A 12,557-nucleotide genomic window follows, 5' to 3' on the forward strand; every position below is an offset into this window, starting at 1 on the left:
GAAACCTCCATCCCATGGTTAACAAAGAGCTCCTATATCTTCAATCACTTCCCTAACTGTCCTGTTCCCAGCTGGTCAGAGCAGAAGCCTGGCTTTCTTCTAAATTCATGGCTCCAATGAAAGGACACTTATTTACTCATTCCATGCATCTCAGGGTCAGGAGGTGGGAGAGCATCCTCCTCACTTCTCAGGATTATTTCCTCTCTCATATAAAACCCCTGCATCTTCGACATAGCAATGTGGTTATACCACCCTTCTAATTGCTGTTCCGTACTAACCTACCAATCACTTGTCTCATTTGCTGTAGATTTTGGTGTCTGGCTTAGCCTCTCCCTCTCCACTCCAAGCTCAATCACCACTCTAGGTACCTTTAGTGTCCATGAAAAACAGACCATCCCACTTCTTAATCTTGGGGCTACTTCACATCTTCATCTCCAATGACCTTACCTCCAACGGGCCAGTCTATTCTGCCAACTGCTTCCCTAGCCACAACCTGGAATGTATCATCACCCAGAACTTCTCCACCTCTGAAATCAGACATTCACACATTTTTTTCTGATCCCAATCTCCTTTTCTACCAGTTCTCTCATCAATTGCTCCTATACCACCCATTCTTCAACTCCAGCCTACTGAACCTCTGCTTTTACCTTCTTTTTTATTTTATTTTATTTATTTTCTGGGACAGAATCTCACTCTGTCACCCAGGCTGAAGTGCAGTGGTGCAATATTGGCTCACTGTAACTTCTGCCTCCTAGGTTCAGGTGATTCTCCTACCTCAGCCTCCCGAGTAGCTGGGATTACAGGCACCTGCCACCATGCCCGGCTAAGTTTTGTACTTTTAGTAAAGATGGGGTTTCACCATGTTGGTCCAGGCTGGTCTCAAACTCCTGACCTCAAGTGATCCACCTGCCTTGGCCTCCCAAACTGCTAGTATTATAGGTGTAAGCCACCGTGCCCGGCCTGCTTTTACTTTCAAATACTTACTCTGTCACTTCAAACACACTCTTGGCAATAGCATCGACCCCCTTCACCCTTTTGTCCTATTACTTGTTCTGAAAAATCACAGACATTGTATCTACTTAAGTGAGAGCCTTGTTGGTACCTCCTAAGGCCACTGACCTGGAAGGTGAAAATCACACAGCAATGAAAAATGGTTTCTCTTTATGTCCAATGTTTCTACTCCTAACCAGATCTAAGGACTGCCTGGCATTTCTGCTGTTTCCTTGTCAGTTCTCTCTCCCAGAGATTGGGAGTCCAATTTCCACCCATTTTTTTTTCAGGCACTGTTGTTGACAGTGGAAATGCAGTGTTAAACAAGACATTGCTCCCTACCCATCACAAGCTTATTCTGACGGAAGGAAACAGATACACTCAAAAAATCAATGAAAAATGCTATGATGAAAATCAAACTGGATGATGTGATGGGCTCTAACTAGAGGCTCCTTTAGTTTGTGTATCAGAAAAGGCTTCACTCAGGACATAACAGGATAACAGGTAATCTGAGACCCGAGTGGCACAGCCAGCTATGCAAAGAGCTGTGAAAAGCCCACCTCACAAAGTAGAAACCACTCCTTGCAAAGACACTACTGCAGATACTATTTCAGAGTGTTTGGGGAACAGCAAGAAAGTCACGGACTGCAAAATCACTGTGAGCAAGGGAGAGAATGTGGTAGGAAACGAGAGGAGAGGAACAGGCAGGGAATGGATCTTACAAGCCAGGGAAAGGAGTCCGGATTCGTATTCCACAGGCTAATGAAAACTATTGGAGGATGTTTTGCTTTGTTTTGTTTTGTTTTTTCCTTGAAAAGTAACATGATTTGATTTGTAATTTTCAGAAGATCACTCACTTCAGTGTGTTTTCTCTCCCCATGCCTTCATCCTCTTTCTCTCTCCTGACTCATTTCCATCTCTATCTAACTATACTCAGCTCACTCCCATCTCTTAAGCAAACACTTCCCTGACATCACTCTCTCCTCTGCCAGGCTCTCTCTTTTCTTTTCTTTTCTTTGCACAGCCCCCCTTCCTGTCTTCCCACTTCCTCAGCCACTGCCCCCGGAATCCTGTGCTTGCCATCCACCCAGCTCTCATGGAAGCCTCTGAGTGCTGCAGCTGTTTGTTAATGGCGCCTCTTCAGCCCCTTCTTACCTGACCTCCCTCCAGAGTCCTTGTGATTTCCTCACACTTCTCTAGCTTCTCCCTTTGGTTTCTTGGGCAAGGTCCACTTCTACTTGGTCCTTCAATGTTCCACACACTGCCCCAGAATGCCTTATCTCCACACTCTGCACCACTCAATACACATACATACACACACACACACACACACACACACACACACCCTCCATTTCCATCTACATTTTGATGTTTCACAAATTCAAATCTACTATATCTCTCTACCAGGCTCCAGATTTGCTTGATTTTCCCATAAGCTCCTAAATCACATGCAATCACAAACTGAGCTCACCATATTTTCCCAAAATTCTGCCTCTTCTTGTGTTTTCAATCTCCTCTGCCAAACGTGAAGCCTATATTCCCTCTTCTCCTTACCCCCTCTTATAACCAAAATTGTCAACACTACCTCCCAACACTGAAACTTGTGTCCCCAGTTACAGACATATCTGACCATCATCTCTCACCTGGATTATGGCAATAGTCCACACCAGACCATTCTGTCTTCATTATTGCCCTATTCAGTCCTTTCCCTCATCACAAATACAGTGGGTTTTCGAAACCCGGAGGCTTCCTTACTTTTCCATCGCCTTCAGAATAAAGTACAATGGGTTTTTGTTTGCTTGTTTTTGAGACAGGGTCTCACTCTGTTGCCCAGGCTGGAGTGCTATGAAAAATCACAACTCAGTGCAGACCAACTTCCCCTACGTGAGCGATGCTCCCACCTCAGCCTCCCGAGCAGCTGAGACTACAGGCATGGGCCATCAGTCCCAGCTTTTATTATTATTATTATTATTATTATTATTATTATTATTATTACTTTGTAGAGAAGGGGTATCATTATCCTGCCCAACTCCTGAGCTCAAGCAACTCTCACACCTCAGCCTCCCAAAGTGCCGGAATTAGAGGCCAGTACAAACTATTTAATACAGCTTTCCTAGGTCTTTCCCCTGAACATCTTACTCCACCATACATACTCCAGCCACGGTAATTGTTTTCGCTTTCATGAACATGAACTCCCGCCTGTGGACGTTTATGCATGATGCTTCCTCTACTTGAAAATCTCTTCCGTCTACTGCTTCACCCCTGCAACTATTCGTTCTTCAGATCTAAGACCTCTAAGGAGGTGTTTCCGGGATCCCACCTGTCTATAGTTAATACCTCCTCTGTTTCCCCATAGTTTCCTTTAAGAGCACATATCAAACTGAATTATAGTTTTCTACTTGTTTTTATTTCCCATCAGACTTTAAATTCCATGAGGGCACACCCTATTTGTTTCCATCTATTACCAACCGTTAGTAGAATTTAGCACATAGATGGCTCTCAAATGCTTGTTAAATATTTTGGCTAAGAATGTAATGCCCACACAAAATAGTTCATTCTTTTTGCATAGATAGAGAGAGAGAGAGAGAGGGGGGGGGGGGGAGAGAGAGAGAGAGATTGTTGCACAAATAGGCTTTCTAGTTATCATATCTACACTCCTCCTTCTTCTCTGATATGGGATCTGGGGGAATAACTCACAACTTGGGGAAAAGGAACCAAAGAGTTTGACCTTCCCTCTTTTCTCTTCCTCCTCCTCTTCTGCTTCCCTAAACCTCCTTTAATTTAACCCTTCCTTTGATTTTTCAATGGGAAAAAAATCTTATGGATTAGAGTATCCTCTTGAGAGGTAAAGTTGCTTTTCCAAGTAGAAAACTGAAAATGAGAATGCAACAAAGTACGCAAAGAAATTTTTGTGTTAATCCATGCTCCAATTTGACAAAACCTAGATAATACAAAACTAAATATTATAAGTGTATAACATCAAAGAGATCCTCACCTGACCATTTTGTATGTTTTTCTGTGAGGCCTTCTCCACCTTTCTTCCCTCCCTCTCTCAAGACCACAAACAGCAGGGGATCTCTGAGTCCTGGGAGTTCTGTATCACCCACACAAGGCTAAGAGAAGGCCTCGAAGACAAAGCCAGGAACCTCTTCATTTGCCACCCGTAACCCACATGCCATGCCCAGCATAGGCTATTTCTTTTCATAAAACTATATATTATAAAATTGAGGCGGGGGAGAAGGAGAGAAAATAGCACAATGGCAGCTGTAGCAGGTCGGGTAATCCAGGAAGCAGATCCAAGACAAAATTAGAAATGCAAGAGATTTATGAGATGTATTGGGGAAATGTCCGTGAAACATAGAGAGGAGAGGAAGCAGGTGAAGGCTGTGAGATTCCCATGCCATGATGCAAGTCTGACACCTGGGAAAAAAAGAGCGAGAAGGAAGGAGGAAAGGGTAGAAAAAGCCTCAGATGACAGCACAGCTCTGAGAATGTTTTAACCAAGCCAAAGAGGAGCGCCATTCGATGGGTCCCATGTTGGCAGAAATGTCCAGCTCCAGTCCCCCTGCTGTGCAGTCATTGGCTAGAAGCAGCCTGGGGAAGGTGTGGCCTCAGCATGACTGCTATGGTAGCTGAAGCTTCTCCCAACAGCTTCTGTCTGCTGGCACAGTGGCTTCTGAACTTCTTTGTAAGTTACTCAAACACCAGTCTGCTGTAAAGAGGGAAACTGAAAGCGGATGTCATGTATTACCTTACCTCATTGGTTCTCAATCAAAAATCAAAAGTCAATTTTGTACCCAGGGGATATTTGGCAATGACTTCACATTTGCAATTGTCACCTCTGGCAGGGGGGTGGCTGGGGGAGGTTTGGGGGAGGCATACTGCTGGCATCTAGTGAGTAGCAGCCAGATATGCTGCTAAATGCCTTACAATGCATGGCACAGCCCACCACCACAAAGAATTTAAAAATTATCTGGCTTAAAATATCAGTGATACTCAAGTTGAGGAAGCCTGCCGTACATCAAACAGAAAAATCTTAATTCCATTTCAAGGAATGTAGTTCTTTTTGAATCAAAGCATGCAAGGTGGCAGGGCAGGTGAGCGTGGGGACATGGATAACACATGTGGCATGTCACTGTACATCTGGAGAGCACTGTAGACCCAAAATTCTACTTTCAAGCCTTCCTCATTTCTTATTTCAGTGTGTATAGTCTATGAAATAAATCACATGCACATTGAGAATAATATGAAGGCAGAATGCCACATCCACTCCGGAGTCCTGCGTCGTCTACCAGCTGTTGATATGTGTGTCCCATACAGTGTTCTCATCACCTGCAGGACTGAGGAAAGACTAATTTTTTTTTTGTCAGAAAAGAAGAAAATGACCTAAAACTCTACCTTTCTATGCAACACATACTATATTCTTTACAGAGTTAACATTCTAGTATAAAACATAATTGTTTAACGAGTTTTAGTTATGGGTGGGGGATAATAAAAGTTCCATTTTCCTTTCCTACCATGGTGCCCAGACACTGTCTTCTTTATTCCATTACTCCAGGGTGAAACCATAGTGATGAAAAGGTACCTTGACCAGTCTGCTGACAGATCACTCTCATGGCCAAGAGTGGAATTTCTTAAAGTAGATATAATAATAAGAGTTTGGGAAATAATGTATTTGAAAATATGAAAGTTTCCCAGAAACATGAGATTATTCCCGGCAGCCTAAAAAAAGAAACAGAATTGGCCTTTGTGTTCCCAATTTGCAAAACCATGGTTAGCCGCCAAAGAGCTCAGCTGAGGATGGGAAGAAGAAATCAGACTGGCTGGACACGGTGGCTCACGCCTGTAATCCCAGCACTTTGGGAGGCCGGGGCGGGCAGATCACAAGGTGAGGAGATCGAGACCATCCTGGCTAACACGGTGAAACTCCCATCTCCACTAAAAAATACAAAAAATTAGCCGGACCTGGTGGCGGGCACCTGTAGTCCCAGCTACTGGGAGGCTGAGGCAGGAGAATGGCGTGAACCCGGGAGGCGGAACTTGCAGTGAGCCGAGATCGCGCCACTGCACTCCAGCCTGGGCGACAGAGCGAGACTACATCTGAAAAAAAAGAAAAAGAAAAAAGAAATCAGACACAGAGAAAATTCTAACAAGGGATTAAAAAAAAGGAAGTAAAGAAAAATAAAAACCTGTTCAATCTCCTGCCTTCCGCCTGCACTGATCCCCACAAGAGAAACAGTAGATGATACTGAAACAAAGTAATTTCACTGCTGGTTCATAGCTCTGGGGAAAGATGAGTTGGAAAGGATCACCTAAACTGGAGGTAGAGGTCATCTGTAGATTTCAAATGTCTGTTTTGCTTTTGTTCCATGTTACTGTAAATAATTATCAAGTGACAGTAAAGATTTATAAAAGCATTTAAAACAATGAATAAGGAGAGTTGGTGGAGTTATAAGGTGATTTTCCTGGTTTATGAACTTGTTTGAAAAAGAGCCATGACCTTATACTTAAACATGGTATAAAGGCCCAACGAAGCTATTACAATCTAATAATAAAATTATACAGTGTTTCTTTCCTCTATAGCTAATGCAGGCTTTATTTCCAAGGGGAAAAAAAAAAACAACAAAACAGTATCAGTTTCCAAAAGGAACTTGCCTTCCATTCTTGTCAGACATTCAGAAATCAAGCTTCTCATTTTGAGCTTCTTATATTATGTAAAGAAATTCACGACTGGGCACAGTGGCTCATGCCTGTAATCCCAGCACTTTAGGAGGCCAGGGTGGGCGGATAACCTGAAGCCAGGAGTTTGAGATCAGCCTAGGCAACATAGTGAAACCCCATCTCTACTAAAAATACAAAAATTATCTCGGATTGGTGGCACATGCCTGTAATCCCAGCTGAGGCACAAGAATCACTTGAACCCAGGAGGCAGAGGTTACAGTGAGCTGAGGTCACACCACTGTGCTCCAGTATGAGCAACAGAGCAAGACTGTCAAAAGAAAAGAAAGAAAGAAAGAAAGAAAGAAAGAAAGAAAGAAAGAAAGAAAGAAAGAAAGAAAGAAAGAAAGAAAGAAAGAAAGGAAGGAAGGAAGGAAGGAAGGAAGGAAGAGAGAAGAAAGCAAAAGAAAAGAAAAGAAGGAGAAAAGGAAATTCACAGTCAAACTGGTATGCATTGAGTCTCTGGAGGCTGAAGACAAACAAGTTTGTAATCTTATTTGTGCCATTTAAATCTTTATAAGATTTAAGAAAAGGATTTTTCTTTTCTTTTCTAATCCAGGACAGTAAGGGACCAATTTGGAAGTCAGAAACTTTAGAGAAAATTGTGCTACTGACACGCTAACTTTGGCAAATGAGCCTTAGATTCCTCTTTGTATACCTGCCTTCTTGCTTCAGTTAATTGGAAAATACATGCAATGACAGAAATAAAATCTCTGGCTCTTTGAAAAGTAGGGTGCCATGGGAGAAAGACTTTTTAATAATTTTCTCTATTATGAAGGGCTTAGGTCTGGAGGATAGAGGCAAAAGCTGCAAATCCCCCTTGTTGTGCATTCACTCACATTCACTACCCAAGGCTCCCATTTTGATCGTTCCCCTTGACCAGAAAATGGAGAGTGCAAATGTGTGTTCTTAGATGCAGGAAAAATAAACATCCACCAGCTTCAGCTTCAGAAACGCGCATGAGGAGCCTTCAGTTTGCAAAGCAACAGCCTCACGTAATAGACGACGATGTGTACATGATTCACTACAGCTTTTGACACTTCACAAATCAAGTCTGATTGGGTTTCTCATTGAAGCGATCTGACAGCGTAACCAGAAAGCCTCCTGGGGCTCTTCCTTTTTTTTTTTTTTTTTCCGTAGCAATGGATAAAAACAACCCCAGAAACAGTCATTTTGTAAGTGGTAGTATCCAAACTTAGTTTTCTATTTTATTTATTGTCATGCAATTGCTTCTCTAACCCACTCTATTGATCTTGAGTGGGAAGGGAAGGGGGTTGGACAGAAGAAGAGCATTGCTCCGAGTCAGGCATCTGTGGTTTGGTCCTGAGGGAAAGAAATAAATAGTCCCAACCTAGAAGAAGAGGGAGGGGAGAGGAGGGGGGAAAAAACCCCAGAAGATTGACTGGTTTGCAAGGGATCCCAGTGGATTCCTGCTTACACCAGAGCATCATTTAAGCCTATGTTCTTCCATCTACCTTGTTTGCAGTAAATAGCTGCCCATTATGTCAGGTCAGGCAAGTGCCGGGGCGTCACAGCTCAGTGGCCGTGATCTGCTCACAGAGCAGCAAGAAAGGGCCCCCAGAGAGCAAACGCATGTGTCAAGTTCTGGAGCCGTCAAGGTTCTAAGCGACAGCTTATCTTGAAGGTTTAAAACATGCAAGCTGTCCCTACTTGCTTCTCTCCCCTCCTCCCCACCTTTCACTCTCCCTCCTCTTCTCCCCCACTCCACTTATCCCCCCTCTCCCGGTCTTTTTGCCTCTTGACAATCTGCTTGAAAGAAGACAGATGCTGGAGCAGTTTTCCTTAAGTTGGCTCTAATTCCGTAAGGTGCAATCCACCAAACACAACTCTGTCCATCTTATGAAAAGGCTAAGATCCTGAGGCAGCCCCATTTATTATTTGTCTTGACACTAACACAAATATTTTCAGATGGGTTGGAGGCTGTCACTTTACTATCTTATGTTCTTTGCCCTCAATAAATAAGACACATTAAAGTTCTTAAAGGCAAACAAAGAACTGTATCCTGGGTACCATTTGTCCTGCAGTTGCCATGTTTAATTGAACATTTTATAGCACTCTAATGCCATGTCAGGTTCTTAATGTGACATGTGTTCCTCTCTTACATTATCAAGGGCTAAGAGCATCACAGAATCTTCCTTGGATTCATGCGTATGAGAAATAAGATTTATCCTGTGAGCTTCACTGAATCATTTATGAGTTGCCTTATCTTACCCAGGCAATTTTATAACTCATAAATGGCCCCTGTGGTCTGCTGTCTGGATTTTGTTTACTATAAAATCCCAAAATAGTATGACTATTTTTAAGATGGCAAGCTAAATTTTGCCGCAATATAGAAGTATTCTGTATCTGTCCTTTATTCTGCCATTTGCTGGTCCTAGTTAAAGGATGGAACCAATTCTGGGAAAGGACGATGCTCGTGGATGGCACTTTAGAATCTCTAGTCCTACTATAGGGCAAAGGTAAGAGCCAGTGACTGCCAAACTTTATAAAGTAATTATGGTGTTTGGCAATTATCTTTAGAGAATGCTGTCCTGGACAGAGCTAGACAGCAGTGGAACCTCTAACTGCTTACGTTCCAGCAGAAATTAGCCACGTCTCAACAAGATACACACTCAAACCAACACTGAAAAAGTGCAGGATGTTGGCTAAATCAGGAGGAGATTAACTGTGTTTAATTAAGGGGAAAAGAAACGTGAATGTTAAAGGTGCATAATGAAAGGAGGATTGTGGGAAGTTGTGTTTTTGTCATGTCATTTTCAATGGGAAAACTTCATGAAATAGATGGATGTGCAGTGTGTCCTCAAATGAGAGACAGCCAGCTCCCTGGGCTTACTAAGTCCCTGTCACATACAAAGTCCTCAGCTCCATACAGAGTGCTGTGAGTGTTCACCCAGACAACCTAATTCTCTTCCAGCTCAGTCATGGGATAAATAATTTAAACATATTTCAGAAATGTCTTAGGCAGACAGTGTGGTTTTTCAATCAGCACATGACCACAGTGTCCAATTTTCCCCTGAGTATTCTGAGTTTTTCTGTGTATTTCTGGTAATAAATACAACTTAGTATTCATTTCTGGTGTCTGTTTATTTCAGGGTGACTGAGTATTCAAAAGCTCCTTGTAATATATAAAATGTATGAGATACTTTTTGCATTGAATCAAAATTATACATTTAATTTTTCAAATATTTCCCTTAAAATTCAATCACCAGCCAAGCATGGTGGCTCATGCCTGTAACCCCAGCACTTTGGGAGGCTTAGGCAGGAGGATCACGAGGTCAAGAAATCGAGACCATCCTGGCCAAAATGGTGAAACTGCTTCTCTACTAAAAATACAAAAATTAGCTGGGCGTGGTGGTGCATGCCTGTAGTCCCAGCTACTTGGGAAGCTGAAGCAGGAGAATTGTTTGAACCCGGGAGGTGGAGGTTGCAGTGAGCCGAGTTCGTGCCATTGCACTCCAGCCTGGTGATAGACCAAGACTCTGTCTCAAAAGAAAAAAAAAAAAATCAACCATCAACCAAACACTGGAAAGGATTTTTTCACATTTTTGCATGAGAGGCAGTACAGCCCAGTTCATTGTATCTTTATTTCACAGCTGCTCTGTCATTTTTCTCTCAAGTCTCAGTTTACTCATCTGTAAAATGGAAATACTGATACCTGACTTGAAAGCCTGTTATAAAGATTAAATATGAAATGTCTAATCCAGTACCTAGAACATTCATTGGCATGAAATAAATGTCCACTGTTGTTGTTTCATTATTGTCAGATATGTGTAAACTTCATATATGAAACTCTAGAAAAGATTGTGTGTAAAATTTTGTAGGCATTTTGGCACTTTAACTTTCCATCATAGAGTATGGTAGTGACAGGATAAGGATGGGGAAATTGGCTACATTCATCATTTATTCTTTCCACAAATATTTGCTGAGTGCCCTACCCTGCATAAACATTATGAAAAATCACAAGAGAGATGGCAAATACTTCAGCTAGATAGTCATGAGGGTTAGAGTCAAAACTAAAAACTTCAGTCATTGAGTTTACGCAAAACCTCTTGATAGGTTTTCAAGAGAGAGGTTCTAGATTCTGTTCCTCTATAATGTACCCTTCATGGGAAATCAAGTAAACTTAATGATTCAGACTCTTGGATCCAAGGGCTCACTCCATTTCTGCAGATTTCTTCAAATTTCTACCAATATCCTCTTTACAGAAAGCCAATGTTGTGCCTTTTCTTACTTGAATTTGTTATAAGGGAAGGCTGACAAACCTATTCTTATCTTCTTATCCTTCCTAGTCATTGTAGAAACCTCTGTTATTAAAATATTTTTTACAGATGAGCAATTCATACCATGCCTATAATAAATTTTTCCATTTTCCCCAGGATGCAAATGTGAGAAACATCAAAGAAATTCAATTATAAAAACCTATTTTCATTCAGTTAAGGACAGGAAAATTTATTATGGGTTGCTATTTGCCATGTTTCACATGGGCATAAATGAATTCAATTTCAATCAAAGTATCAAGTCTTTTCTAATAGGTTTTGACTGGACTGAACACAAGCATCTTGACATGTGTATTGAGAAGATACAGCTCTGCAAACATGCCTAAGGAATGAAGATTTTGTAAAAAGGAATTTAGCTACCTAGACACATTTTAGAGATCTGGTTCTGAACATATTTATTTAAGGAGGGTGTATGTGAGGTAGCACAATTATGATTTTGATGTGTGACTTTAAGTTGTCCCATTTTGAATACCTGGCTTTATCTGAGAAAGAAGCATGAGATCCCCACCACAACTCCGCTGGACACCCATTTGTTTTTCAACGAATTCGGCGTGGTTTCTCTGCTTCATGCCACGGTGGGAGAGATGCTGGGTGTTCTCAAGCATCCAGATAACTAAGGGTTTTGCCTTCTGTATAAGTATTGGATTATATATGGCCAGTGGTGTATTCTTTCTCTCTAAAAGGTTTCTTCCCTCTACTCACTTATTACAGGAGGAAGCACAATATAGAAGTTTTATTTCTCCTTTTAGCCACAGAATCTGAGTAAAATGTATAAGTAAAATTACTCCAAATGAGGTGCAAGGCAGATGACCATAGCACCTTCGTGTCCCAAGTGGCAAAGCAGGCCTCCAGCTGGGGAGGGTATATTGGTAGAATCTCTCATAAAATAATTTGGCACTGCTTTTATATCATTCAAATCTGAATGACTCAGAAATTTTACTCCCAGGCATATACCATAGACAGATTGTTGCCCATGTGCACCAAAAGAACTGTACCAGAATCATCTTAGCAGCACTGTTTGTAACAACAAAAACTGAAAATGTTTCCAGTGTATACTAAAAGGAGAGTGAATAAATAAATTGTGGAACTTTAACACAATGAATTATTGTAAAGCACTGAAAATAAATATTATCTTCATGCAATAATAATATTGAAAGTGAAACATGAAAAAACAAGTCAGAAAAACATATACATACATACATACATGGACACATATATACATATAATAATACTATTTATATAAAGCTCAAAATTATACAAAAATAAAATGTAAGAGTGTTTACCTCCAGGAGTTGGTGCAGTGCAGGGGGATGTAAATGGAAGCAGCACCTAAGTTGTAATAACAGTATTAGTAATTTTCATGGTCTTCAGTTGAGTAGTAGCCACGCTAGTGTTGATTTTATTAACATGTTTCATGGTTTACATATATCATCTTGTATATATGAAATAGCACATGATAAAAAAACAAAACTCAATTTCAAACAAAATCTTACCTAAAGCAAAAAATTAGTGGACTTCAAACCAATTCACATATATATGGGCCTAATCCTA

Source organism: Theropithecus gelada, chromosome 6, assembly GCF_003255815.1.
Source record: "Theropithecus gelada isolate Dixy chromosome 6, Tgel_1.0, whole genome shotgun sequence".
NCBI lineage: Eukaryota > Metazoa > Chordata > Mammalia > Primates > Cercopithecidae > Theropithecus > Theropithecus gelada.